The sequence below is a fragment of the Protopterus annectens genome, chromosome 1.part2, assembly GCF_019279795.1.
Source record: "Protopterus annectens isolate FY-2018-M chromosome 1.part2, PAN1.0, whole genome shotgun sequence".
NCBI classification, from domain to species: domain Eukaryota; kingdom Metazoa; phylum Chordata; order Ceratodontiformes; family Protopteridae; genus Protopterus; species Protopterus annectens.
The window spans coordinates 405,097,886-405,112,115 of NC_056727.1; the positions used below are offsets into that span (position 1 = coordinate 405,097,886).

Below are 14,230 nucleotides of genomic sequence, written 5' to 3' on the forward strand. Positions count from 1 at the left end.
GCTCAGACCTAATAGCAAGCACTAATATACCCTGACACTGATTGCCCAGCAGGGCAAGGCTCTTTATTCATCCCTCACCAACCAAGTGACTAAGCAGCTCACCCTACTATTCAGGCATGACCAAAGGGCAACTTCAGGTGCACTCTCCAGTCCAGCTGGTGAATCTGGGTATCCTGAGGCAATGTTACAACTGCCTCATGTACACAGACAACCCTCTCCTCCTACCACAAAACACTAAGACATGTGAGAGATGCAATTATACAGCCAAACTGGAAGCTAAGCTGTCTCCACCCAAGACTGGAACAGACAATCAAGAGGAGAAGGTTAACACTTGCATCACACCTCCAGCCGCACACAAACCTACTAAAACAGCACTGGCAAAAAGTACACATAAATACACAAAATCATACTCAGAGGCTGTAAATAAAACCTGCAAAATCATCAGAGACCTCCAAAGCAGACACCCTAACAACCTGCACTTCCAGTCACAAACCAGACAACACATAAAACACAAAATCAGTGTGCCGCACAATCACTTCTCTTAAGGCATAATAACATACCTAACACACTAGTAATAGGTGACTCTATAGTCAGGCACACTGACATCCCACTCACTAGGCTGGACAAGCAGAAGGTTACTGTTAGCTGCCTGTCGGGAGCCAGAATCTGCCACATAACACAAGCACTCAGGTCACTCCAGAACAAGTACAAATATGACTCTGTCATTGTTCATGTTGGTGTGAATGACCTGAGATGTACCTCCCTAGACTACATGAAAAGAGACATGGAAGAGCTCTTTGATCATGCAGCCCAGGCTGGTATGACCCTGACTCTGAGTAGCATCCTGCCCTCACCAAGAATGATTCATCAGTGTAAAGAAAAATGATCAATTTCAACAATTGGCTAAGCTTCTGGTGTCATTCAAAGGGGATCCAGTGTCTGTCAGCCTGGGACGACATGCTCGACAAGCCACGTTGCTTTACAAGAGACGGCTTGCACCTGTCACCCCTAAGCTTTCAAATACTAGCCAAGGCTCTTGCTGCCCCCATGGTACCTTTTTAGGCAAGGCTCAAAAGTCAAACCCACCTCCATAAACAGCACAATTAACAAAAAACTGAGGGTTATGCTACTCAACGCCAGGAGTTTAAATCTCAAAATGCATGTGCTCGAAGCACTCCTCAGTATGGAGAATGTCGAAATCTGTGCAGTAACTGAAACCTGGTTCAAGGCTCCAGAGAGCACCCCAGCATTACTGGGCTACAACTCATACCACACGTTTCGGTCACAGAACACGGACCAAAACACAAAAGGAGGGGGTGTATCCATATTCATCAAGGATAACTACACCTCCAGGTTATTGGCGCAGTATGGTACCTCTGAGATCATCCATATGCAACTAACATCGAGCAAATCTGCAATGCAAATTGTGGCCTGCTACAGATCACCCTCCATGACTCAGGACCACCACTCCACCTTTCTGGAGACACTGGAAAACATGAAGGTCCTACCGAACACCCTGATATTGGGTGATTTCAATTACCCTACCATTCACTGGGAAAACTACTCGAGTACAAATTCCCAGGTCCAGCGCTTCCTGGAATTCATCAACTCAAATGCCCTGGATCAGCTGGTAAACTCCCCTACCAGAGGTGAAAACATATTGGACCTGGTCATCACCAACATGGGCGACAGGTGTTCCACACCGGAGGTCAACCTGTCACTGGTTAGATCAGACCATAAACTAATCACTCTGGATGTCCACACCCCACCACCACCCCCAACTAAGGAAACCACAGTAAAAAACTTTTCTAAAGCAAACTTCACCTTACTTAAGACAGAGGTGGTAAGTTTCACAGCCCCCACGCTAAAGGATAATGCTGCCCAAGATGCAGAAACCTTTACAAATGCACTTTATGAGCACCTACAAGGATGCATGGATCATGCCATCCCTAGCAAAACCAAGACTCACTCCTCTAAGAGAAGGAAACCAGTTTGGTGGACCCCTGCAATAAACAAGCTATACAATAGAAGGAGGAAACTAGTTTACAAAAACAGCAAATCTCCAGAAGGAAAGACATCCCTGATCAGTACCAGTAAGAAACTTAGGTCCCTCATGAAATCATCCAAGGCTAACTTTGAAAAAAAAATAGCCGAGGATTCAAAAGAAAACCACAAAGCCTTCTTTAGCTATGTTAAGAATCTAAGTGGCAACTCGCAGATATGCACTGAACTAGTGCAAAATAGCACAGAATATACTGAACCTACTTATATTGCCAACATCCTGGCAGATAGATTCAGTGCAAACTTCACCCCCCTCTCACCTCCAAAAGGGCCCACAATAATATCGGAAAAGTGTAGTGTCCCAAAAATCACAGATGAAAACAGCCCTTTCAAAAGCCAAAAACACAGCATCAATGGGACCAGATGGTGTCTCAGGCTGCATCTTGCACGAACTACAGAACGAACTAACCCCCCACCTAAACACACTGTTCAACCTCAGCCTCTCCACAGGCTATGTGCCGATAGAATGGCGCACAGCAACGGTTATTCCTCTCCACAAAGGAGGGGCCACAACTGACTCTGGTAACTATTGCCCCATAAGCCTGACTAGCCTGGTCTGCAAGGCTATGGAGTGCATCATCATGGAACTCATTAACAAAGACATTGGGAACCTCCAAACACTTGACCTGACCCAGTTCGGCTTTGTTAAGGGCAGATCATGCCTACTAAACCTGGTTGATTTCTTTGAGACAGTCACCAAGGCCACAGACAAGGGAAAGGTGGTTCACACAGCCTACCTTGACCTCGCCAAGGCTTTCGACACCATTCACATCTCGGGTATTACAGAAAAACTCACCAGCCTGAGCATAAACCCCTATGTCATGAGATGGATTTCCAACTGGCTTACAGACAGAACTCACACGGTAAGAATAGCGGGCACCAGGTCCGACTCTAAACCAGTCACAAGTGGTGTCCCACAAGATTCGGTCCTGGGACCCCTACTGTTTGGCATATACTTCTCAGAAGGACAGGCAAACACAAGAGGACTATGGCTAACCAAGTTCGCTGATGACTGCAAACTGGGAGCCATAATTGACTCTCCGGCTGACACGGACATCCTCCAGAAGAGCCTTACTGAGATGGACACCTGGTGTCAAAGTCATGGCCTCAAGCTAAATGCCAAAAAATGCATAGTCATCCCATTTGGGAAAAACACCCATGAATTACCACATAGGTGGAAGCCCCCTTAATACAGAAGAGGTAATAAGAGATCTGAGGACCCAGGTAGATAGTAATCTCTCCTTTGACAATCATATTGCCAAAGTAGTTAGGAAATCCTTCTATGTGGCCCATCTAATTACTAAAGGGTTCGCATCTAGAAATAAAGAGGTTATAGTGCCCCTCTACTCGTCACTCATTAGACTCATCGTAGAGTACAATTACCCATTTGGGATGTACCTCACAAGACACTTCCAACAGCTGGAAAGACCACAAAAGATTTAGAAAGTTTGAAGAGCTTGTGATGGTTTCTTTTCCTTTTGCAAGAAACACATGGAGCTAGAAATTTTCTATTATCATATATAAAATCATAATGGGGCAGAAAATAGACATTCTTGTATTTTACTTCATTCATAAGGTTGGCTGCCTCTGATAATTTCATAATTGAAACTTACCTCACATGGCATTGCAAGAGGGCTATCTGACATGAAATTTCATGGGATAAATAAGAAAACAGAAGGCTCAGGCAGTTAGAATATGGGCTATGATATCTATGTACAAACTGTTGATATATGAGACCTGTATTCCTGCAACACATTGCCAGCTATATGCAAGTACACTGCCTTAATTTGATATTAGTATTTAAAGATGTTGCAGTATTGCAACTACAACATAAAAATGTATTCACATCTAAAAATAAAACTTGATCTTGTTTATTTAGAATGTTTTGCTACTGCATGCAAAATCCTGGCTAGTATCCCACACAATGTCATTCAGTAGGTCTGGACATAGAGACAAAACAGACAATATGAAAAAAATTCAGCGTCAGCAACAGAGTACATATGTCCCATTTTAGAAAATGAATTGCATTTTCATCTAAAATACAGGTGTTAATGAAGTATAATTTTAAATAATGGTGTCTGGGAGGATGTTATAAGCTCTTTATCAAACAGGCAGTCTGAAGAAATGGAGTTTCTGACTAGCAACCAAGGAAACCATTTACTTATTAAATCAGGTTTCAGTGATAGTTTAGTTGTGAAAAGATTATAATAGGTAATGTTCCTTAAACTGGAGACAAAAGTTGCTAATAGTGGGAATGTGGGTTGATTTCCATTTCAGAGTAATTGCTTTCAGAGCGAGAAAGCAGAATTAATGAAAATAAATATATTCCTCTTTTACTCCAACCATTTATTTCCTATAAGGAGAGTAAATGCAGTAGAATATTCTGTCTAGAAAGGCTGGTCTTAATCAATGAGCCATAGAACTGAATGGTACACACTGCTGCTCCCATTATAGCATTCATTTTACCACATGGCATACTGAGCATGTGCAGAGAGATGTGTAATTCATTTTATAAATCTCACATCTGACAAGTATGAGACCCAGATGTTCTCTGGATTTTGGATGATTTGCAGTACTGAAATCATAAAGGCATCCAGTTGTTTGAAAGCACACGCAGCCAAATATCTGCCAGCTCAGATTCTTCGGATGACACAGGCAACTTTTCTTCCCATTTTAATGAAGCTAAAATGCAAAGATTACAGCTGGCTACTAGAATGGCTTTTTGACTTGTGGATGCTGTCTGTTTAGCAAGCCAGATTTGTCAGAGAAGATCCTTCTTACCCTGAGACAGTTTTATGCTTTAAAGAAAGTCCACAGACGATAGGAACTGAAAGGAATCTTGTTTTATTGCTTGCAGCAAATATAGCCTGTACTATCATCAGTAGGAACTGAAAGGAATCTTGTTTTATTGCTTGCAGCAAATATAGCCTGTACTATCATCAGTATTAACTTGGTTCGTCTAGACCACTCATTACGTCCAGAGCTTGATTCCACAGGAGAAACATTTTCTTTTCAGGAAGATAGCTGAGACGTTAAAAGTTTCCTAAGACCACATACAAGTATGTTCATTTTTTTTTTTTTTTTTTTTTTTTTTTGGAGGAGTGCACTGTTCCAAAATTAAGTAGATAAAATTATTGGTTTAAATTCAAGAATTCTGCTAAGTTTGTTCTTAGAGGTTTAAATAAGTGCAAAATATTTTGTGCAATATAATAAATTTCCACTTTTCTTTTGCTTACTGGTATTTAGCTATAGATATGCAGCTGACAAGGTTAGAGTCCCTTCCCCCATGTCCTTCAGGCCATTTATTTTTTCCATTTCAATCTTCTGATAAATGCTGTAACTTTTTATTGGTGCGAGAAATAGGGGAAAGTAAAGCAGGTGTTTGGGGCTGCACACAAAGCCAGATGCAGAGTCATCATCTAGACTGCTTGCATCTCTTTCAAGCTCCTAAAGTCCGGAAGGTCTAAATTTCAGTTAATTATTTTGCTTTGTACATCTATTTTGTTAGAATATATATATATATATATATATATATATATATATATATATATATATATATATATATATATATATATATATATATATATATATATATATATTAGACGTTCCATGAGGAATTTTGTCATAGCAAATATGTATTGTCACATCATAGCAAGAGGTTCTCTAATTTGATTTTTGGTTGGGGTTCCTTGTATGTGAGGGTTGCATTTCCTTCTTGTATTTATGTGGCTTTTCTCCAGGTGATCCAGTTTCCTCCCACATTCCAAAGACATGCAGTAGGTGGATTGGAGACTCTAAATGACCATAGGTGTGGGTATGTGTATGTGTGTGGTATGGATCTAGATGACTGTCACTGCTGAGGTAACGCCCTAACCCCATGTGCAAGAATGGGAAACGGAGGTTGTAGATGGATGGATTATAGCATGATGAAAGAAAAACAGATCAGGAAATTTAGTGATGTTGGTAGAGATGGAGAGTTAATGCAGAGTTCGTCAACAGTATGAGCTTGATTCTTGGCACCTCCATTTGCCCACTCTGTGACTCTAAGCAAGTCAATTGATTATGCAGTGCTCCAGAGCTGACCCTAAAAAAGGACTTTTGTGTCCAGTTGGCTTACCTGGTTGATAAATAAAGTGTCTGATAGTGCTCTTTTACCAAATACATGGTAACTATTCTTTGGCATGCATCAAACTGGTTTTCTGTATGCTTTTCAGTTCGTGTTAATTTTGTATCCTTATATGGAACAAAAGTTTCATAGAACACTAAAGAGATGATTATCATTCCCACTGCGGCAGTAGCCCTTAGACTATATTGGTTGTTTCCTGCCCAGGAAACAATGACCGGCCAGTTTTAAAAAGCTCTTCCCCCCATCTCCTTCACTCTGACTGCTGATTGTTTAATTCCATGGGGAGAAATCAGGAATCAGAGTGAAGCGTTCTTCAGTACCTTCTTGCTGACTCGAAAAGAAGCATCTCTTGGGCTTCTCAGGAACAGCAGTTGGCCTGGAGTTTCATTTCTGGCAGATAAGTCCCTGTTGTGGAATTCCCCCACTCAGAAATCATTGCCATTTTTAAGAAAAATAGCAATTTATCTGTTTTTGACTACAAGCAGTATTTCCCCTTTAAGAATCCCAGTATCTTTTCATAATATCAGACGTTTCCTGTTAGGAGGCCAGTAATTTGGACTTAGAATGTTTATGTTAGCATTTGGGGCTACTTTTAGGAGAAATTGTGTACTACTTGTGTAAACTTTGAACTTTGTGAAATAGAAAAGTTTATGAAGGAATGGGGAGGACATATTCTGAATGTCTTATACTTACTGCTTGAGAACTTACCTGCCATTTTGATTCCTTCAGTGTCTGCACGAATGCTTAACAGTACTGACAAAGAAATTCTGTTCTACTTTTATTTTTTTTAGCCTAAGGGACTGGGGAAAGTGGTGCAAATTTGCATGTGCTGCTTGTGAACACTCAGTGACAACTTACCTTTCCACAGACTCATTCCAGTAACACTTACTGCTTCTGGAGCTTTTTTCCAGTTACACCATGGATACTTAACTCTTGTCCATCTGTCTCTTCTCTTGCAGTACCTAGAATGAAAAAGATCACTTACCATGGAGTCCTTGTCATTGCTGGAGACTTTGTCTATGCTTCAGCCAATAGTGGGTGAACCTGCAGTGGCCATCGGTTGTTCTTCAAATCACTCACTTTTCTCTCCAGCTTTCTCTGTTGTAGTTCTTTCAGCTGACATGAACTGGAGGTCAGCCACATCCTCTTCAGCTGTTCTAATATGAGCATGAGGCAGCCATCTTCTGTGGGTCTGAGAGATTCTTCTAATGCAACTGGGGCAAGAGACCATTAGACTGGGTAGAGATCACTCCTTCAAGTTGGTTCTCTTATGCAGAACTTCACATTTAAAAAAAGAAAAAAGTTAGTCATTGTTCTTCTGGTGAAGTTATTACTATTTAAAATAAGAATTCTTTACCTTGGCTAGATAGACATTACACACAGTAAATCCTAGCCGGCAGAGACCTTTTTAGCTGGGGATTACTTGTAAATGTAAATTACCTGGGGTAGTCTCAGTGGCAGTGGTTAGCATTGTCGCCTCATAGCAAGAGGTTCTCCAGTTTGATTCTCAGCTGGGGTGCCTTCTGTGCAGAGTCTGCATGTCCTCCCTGCAGTCACGTGGGTTTCTTCCGAGTGCTCCAGTTCCTCCCACATTCCAAAGACATGCAATAGATAGACTGGATCTAAATCATCCATAGGTGAGCATGTGTGTGTGAGTGAGTTGTACGAATGAACTACCATAGCAGGGCTAGCCAACTAGCACTGTAAGCCTTGACTCAAAATTATTCTTACTGTTGAAGTGACACACTGACCCCATGTGCAAAATGGGAATAAGGGGTTGAAGGTGGCTGGATGATTTCTCTGTCAAGTTATTTCTGAGGAAATGGGGTCTGATGATTCTAATTCTGACAGAGATAGGGTTTCTTCTCCTGTAAATTCCCAAACCCATCTCCCTTGTTGTGAGGAAATTTTTAATTTGTATACTTCTTTGGAGGAATTTTTGTTTAATCAGGCCATTACCAGGAAGAATGAGGTATTTTTTAAGGAAGCAGCAACAAATGTTCCCCCTTAAATGGGGAGTTATTATATATTACAAATGGATGTTCCTCATTCCTCTCCCATCTCTCCTATATTGCCAGCCTGGAAGATGTCTTGAATAGTACCTGCACTCATCCTGATGTGCAGCCATCAGTCCCTAAAAATGCAGATAAGCTGTACAAGGTACCACAGGCGAATACATTTCTTTTCTCTCATCTTAGTGTCAGACCCTGCTGCCATTTCCACTGTGTCTCATATTGGTAATAGGCCAGTGCTCAATACCGACCTTTCACTCAGTGATAAGGAAGGTAAGTGTTAAACTATGCAGGTAAGAGAATGTTTCTTCTTCCACTTTAGCCTTCAGAATTCTGTGGAAATTTATGCTACGTCATATAGATAGTCTGAGGAAATTAAGTTCCACTTTTTCTAGTGAAGAAACATCTTTCCAGAAACAAACTGTTTCTACCCTTTCCTAGGTATCTAAACATGCTTTGAAGAGTGTGTGTGATTATACAGATACTGTGTCCAGAGCCACTGCTACTGATATAGTGTTGAGAATGTTTGTTTGAGTACGTAACCAAAAATGTGCTGATGAGATAAAGGCTAAAATTTGGCTCTTATGTTACCCAGGTACTCAAACAATATGTTGAAACAGAGAATTTAATTCAAGGCATTCCTAAGATATTTCATGTACGCCAATGCAAATCTTCGGCCTCCTTCTTACACTAAAAAGTTGAATAAACCAAACCGGTAAACTTCCAGCAAACAAAATGCAAAAAAGAAGATGGTTGGGGGTAGAAACAATAAAAAAGGTTCCTTTCAGAAAAAGGTTCAGGGCAACAGTATAAAATTACTATGCCAGCATTCCTTACCCTCTTCCCTCTACCCCAACTAATATCTCTTCAGATCTGTCCCAAAAACTGGCTCTGTACATTCCATGTTGGCAAAAGATTGTCTTGCCCTCTTTGGTGTTAAAAGTGGTGGAGAATTGTTACAGACCTTCCCACTTCCAAACCAAACAGAATATTTTTCCTCAGGTTCTTCAGTTTTTACACACCCAGGAATCCAACGACAGTGCCTTCAAATTAAAGGGGCAAATAATTCTATTCCAGAATGGTTATGTTAACAAAAAAGAGGCCCCTTGGAGACCAGTACTAGATCTTTCATTTCTATAACTATGTGAAAGTTCCAAAGTTCAAAATGCCTCACCGAACTTGTTACCTCTCATGAGTTATTTGTTTACTCTAGACCTAAAAGATGCTTACTACTATATTCCCATAGCCATAGGCTTCAGGAAATTTTCAAGGTTCTCTGTTTCTGGGTTACATTATCAATTCTCTGCCTTACACTTTTGTTTATCTGTAGCTCCTAGGGTATTCACAACATGCCTAGCCTCAGTCATCACATATTGCAGATTGAATGACATTCACATCTTTTCTTATTTAGATGGCTTGCTTATCTTTGCAGAGCTTTTATTCAAATGTCAAGAGACATCAAACATGAGTTATCTGTTTTTTGATCAATCTGGGCTGGGCTTCTAGATAAATACTGCAAAATCCTTCTTGACTCCTCACAGAATTGTGTTTCTTGGATGCTTTATAGACTCCATCCATCTAGCCACAGCCCCTTTTTGTCATTTTTCCACATGGGTTTGGGGTGACACTTCAACAGTAATAATCATCTAGAGCTAATGTTCACACTGCCTGGTGACCTACCCTGCCATGGTTGATCTTCCGTATTACACATTTGCATATACACTCACAACTGCTATCAACTTGGAGTGCTCAGTATGCATACTGCATGTTTGGGGAATGTGAAAGGAAACTGCAACACCTGGAGAAAACCCACATAAACACAAGGAGGACATACTGACTCTACATAGAAGGCAATCCAGGTGAGAATTGAATCAGGGAACCTCTTGCTGTGAGGTGACAACACTATTTGCTGTGCCACCATGTCCCACTATAGATTCTTCTCTTCAAAAGACCTTTCTAAAATAAGACAAGGTTGATCTTTATCTGAAAATTTTCCTGAACTTCTCCAAGCAGTCTCAGACTTCTGCAAGAGAATTCCTCAGGATCCAAGGTTTTATGGCTTCTATAATTCTCACAATACTTCTTACCAGATTACACATAAAAATACAGTGGTTTCTCAAAAATATGGACCCAGCATTTGCATTCTCTGAAGTATCAAATTTCCTTTAAATAAAAAGTGGACTGCATTGGTAGAGACACCAAATCAAACTGAATCCACTTCTCCCCTTCTCTCCTCAGATCCATATCCATCAGATTTTGCTTGAGCAGTAGCTTCTAGAGGGGAAAAAGTGCAAGGCTTATGGAATCCTTCAGTCAGACCAAAGAACATCAATTTAAAAGAGATGTTGGCTGGGATTTATGCCTTGAAGCCTCTCCATCACCTTTGGTCCCCTGGACCTATCCAAGTGACTGCAGACAATACTACAGTTAGGTGGTGTATAAACAAGGAGGGAGGTACAAGGCAATATACCTTAAGCAGGCTGTCAATGATAGCTTGGGAGTTAGCTGTTCAGCAGTCTTTAGCCTTCCAGGCATCTTACATTCAATCAGAGAAAAACATAGTGACAGATAAGCTGAGGAGGACCAGGACTAACCCTCTCAAATGGAAATTGAATGGGAGATCTTCCAGGGATTGATTCAGTCATGGGGAACACACCAAATAGATTTGATTGCCTCCTTTAAACCAAACAATTAGACAAGTTTTGATCCAGGGCTTCCTGTAAGCAAATCTGGAAAATAGATGCATCTCCATTCCCTTGGAAGGGAATTGCCATTTACACTGATTTCCAGGGTAATTCTGAAAATTCAAAAGTATACCCCAAAATAATTGTGGTGACTCCCCTTTGGCCCAGACAACATTGGTTATCCTTTCTTATGGAGCTGGCCAAGGGCAATTACCACAAGCTTCTTCACAGGCTGGATATAGTCATATAAGACAAGAGGAATTTGATGCTTCTCAATATGGATCAACTTCAACTGTCTGCCTGGATGATTTAATATCATGTAGGAGGTACTAAAAGATGCAAGAAAAGCCACTGATAGAGAATCCTATGTTGTAAGTGGAAGGGATTTTCTAGTTGGTGCCTAGCCCATAACCAAGGACCCATCAGGGATTTTCTATCACTGGTGCTCAAATATTTATGTGAGTCACTTTCCTCTGGGCTTACTTATTTCTCCATAAAATTTCATCTCAACATGTCTACTTATGGATCCTCTTCTTTTTTTCTGTTTGTTGTTAAGCATTTCCTGAGAGGGGTTTTACACCTGAGACCTCCTCATAAACAGGTTGGTCCTCCCTGAGACCTCAACTATGTGATGGAGAAACTGAATGTGTCACCTTTTGAATCTGCTCAGCAATCTGATTTATGGTTCTTGATTTGGAAAACTATACTCATCTGAGCTGCAAGCTCTCATAATGGGTGAACCCTATCTGATTTTCCATAGGGATAGGGTATGTTTAAAAACAAACTCTTCATTCATGCCCAAAGTGTTTTCAGAGTTTACTTTGTATCATGTCATTAATCTCCCAATTTTCTACCCAGAACCTAAAAAACAAGTAGAACAGATTTTATATACTCTGTACAGGCATCTGCTCAGATACTATCTTGATCAAACTAAGTCCTTTGGAAAAGCTGATCAGCTATTTATTTCTTATCAGGAGGCAAAAAAGAACACCCTGTGTCTAAATAACAGTTTTCTGGTACTTGTACTCAGCTATTGTTTTTTGTTATCCCCACCATGGTGACAACATTCCAGAAGGTCTCAAGGCACATTCCACTAGAATCTTGTCTTCTTTGATGGCATACTGGAAAGGGGTGGACTCTAGAAGTATTCTAGAGGCTGCTACATGCCATTCTGTACATACTTTATCAAAGCATTACAAACTGAATTGTTTTCATGGTCCAGGTCAAAGCTTTCTAGGACCATTGTTCAGGGGCTCCTAGATCCATATCTGTCCCCCTCCAAGAATTGATAGGCTATGGTATTCAACCATGTAGCCTAAGAGATACTGCAGCAGTGGGAATGCTGAACATAATGAAGTTGTTTAAGTTACATCTACCGATACCAGTGGATGTTTAAAGTCCTTACTGCTGCAGTAGCTGCACTCACCTTCGATCTCCCAACTGTATAGTTGTAGATGGGATATAAAGAAGGATTGTGTTTGGTCTCTGTGCTGTACATTCTACTGTTAAAACTGATGTTATTTTAGGATGTTATGCTCTTCTCTCATTATAAAGGCAAGAAAGTATTGAAGAAAGCATCACCCTGACTGCTGATTTTCCTCCAAGAGATTAGCCAATCAGCAGTCATTGTGAAGGAGTGGGGGAGCAAAAGTTTTTGAAGCTGGCTGGTAGATGTTTCTTGGTCAGGAAACAACCCATATAGCCTAGGGGCTACTACAACAGTGAGGAATTTGAACATCTGTTGTTACGGATAAGTGCAGTTTACACCACTGTACCTTTACCTCTCAATTGTACCTCATTATGAGGAATGTACCTCATTTGGGGTCTTAAAAAAGTTCATGCTCCTCAAAGTTCCACATTGAAAGAGTCTGCACATATTCAATGCTAGGAATTTTTTAACTAATAGTCATGGTATATAGAAATGAATCATATTGATTTTTTGTATTTAACATTTGATGACCAGGAAAGTCCAACTAGGTTCCACAGAGCCTGTTTTCAGTGGAGGCCCGGGGAGAAAAGCTTCAGATGCATGTCTTTGGAATGTGGGAGGAAACCGGAGTACCCGGAGGAAACCCACGCGAACACAGGGAGAACATGCAAACTCCACACAGAAGGCACCCCAGCCGAGAATCGAACCAGAGAACCTCTTGCTGTGAGGTGACAACATTAACTGCTGCACCCATGCGCCGCTCAAATTCATTTAAGGATTTATTTTATAGGTTCATAGGTTCATAGGGCCTAAGTAAGCCTAGCCAACAGGGTTCCCTGGCTTACGCCACCCAAGAAAGTTATTTTCCTGTGTCCCTGTCGAGCAGAGCCACAGAAGTGATCCCCTGGGTGTATTTCCTATTTCCCATCCACTTATCAAGATTTTTCTTGAAAAGTGCTAATGAGGAACTTTGCTTGACATAGATGGGTAGCTTGTTCCAGAGTATGGGAAGTCTCTGGGACAGGAATCTATCCCTCCAGCATGTCCTGTTTATTGTGTTGACAAGGTTTATGTCCCTAGAGTGTGTACCTCAGAGGAATTGGGATTTCGTTACATGTAGCATGTCCAACAGCTCTGGGTTTGACATAGCTTTATATGTTAGGCAGAGATCACCTCAGAGAAGGTGATATGCTACGGAGTAAAGTTGGAGTTTTTTGAGACAGTCAGTGTAGGGCATCTGTCTGAGGCCAGTAATCCTCTTAGTGAGGTATTTCTGTGGCTTTTCCAGCTGCTGCAGGTGTCTTGTGAGGTACATTCCAAAAGGGGTGTTATACTATATAATGGGTCTAATGAGTGTCGAGTAGAGGGGAACAATGACCTCTTTTTTCCTAGATGAGAACCCTTTTGTGATGAGGAGTGCCACTGAGAAGGATGTTCTGACTACTATGGTGATGTGATTATCAAAGGAGAGACTACTGTCCACCTGGGACCCAGGTCTCTTATCACAAATTTGACATTAAGTAGACTGCTACTTATGTGGTAGTTCATGAGTACAGAGTTTTTACCAAAGGGGATGACACTGCACATTTTGGCACTGAGCTTGAGGCCATGGCTCTGACACCAGGGATCTGTCTCAGTGAGGCCCTTCTGTAGGATGTCCACATCATTTGGGGACTCAGCTATGGCTCCTAGTTTGCAGTCATCTGCAAACATCATTAGCCAAAGGCCTTCTGTGTTAGTCTGTACTTCAGAGAAGTAGATACCAAAAAGGAGAGGTCCAAGGACTGAACCCTGTGGTACTCCACTTGTCACTCGTTTGAAGTCAGATTTGGAGTCTGCAACTTTTACAGTGTGGGTTCTGTCAATGAGCCAGTTGGCAACAGGGATTTATACCTAGTTTAGTAAATTTAGCCATAAT

The 14,230-nt window shown here is 41.1% G+C and overlaps 1 long non-coding RNA gene across 1 annotated transcript in view; it reads left to right on the plus strand.

Moving 5' to 3' along the window:
• The first annotated feature begins 4,564 nt into the window (after window positions 1-4,564).
• Window positions 4,565-14,230, plus strand: part of LOC122789329 — a 390,132-nt gene continuing 380,466 nt past the window's right edge. The window contains exon 1 of the long non-coding RNA XR_006362805.1: window positions 4,565-5,120. This is a non-coding gene — a long non-coding RNA (uncharacterized LOC122789329). The remainder of the gene's footprint in view (window positions 5,121-14,230) is intronic.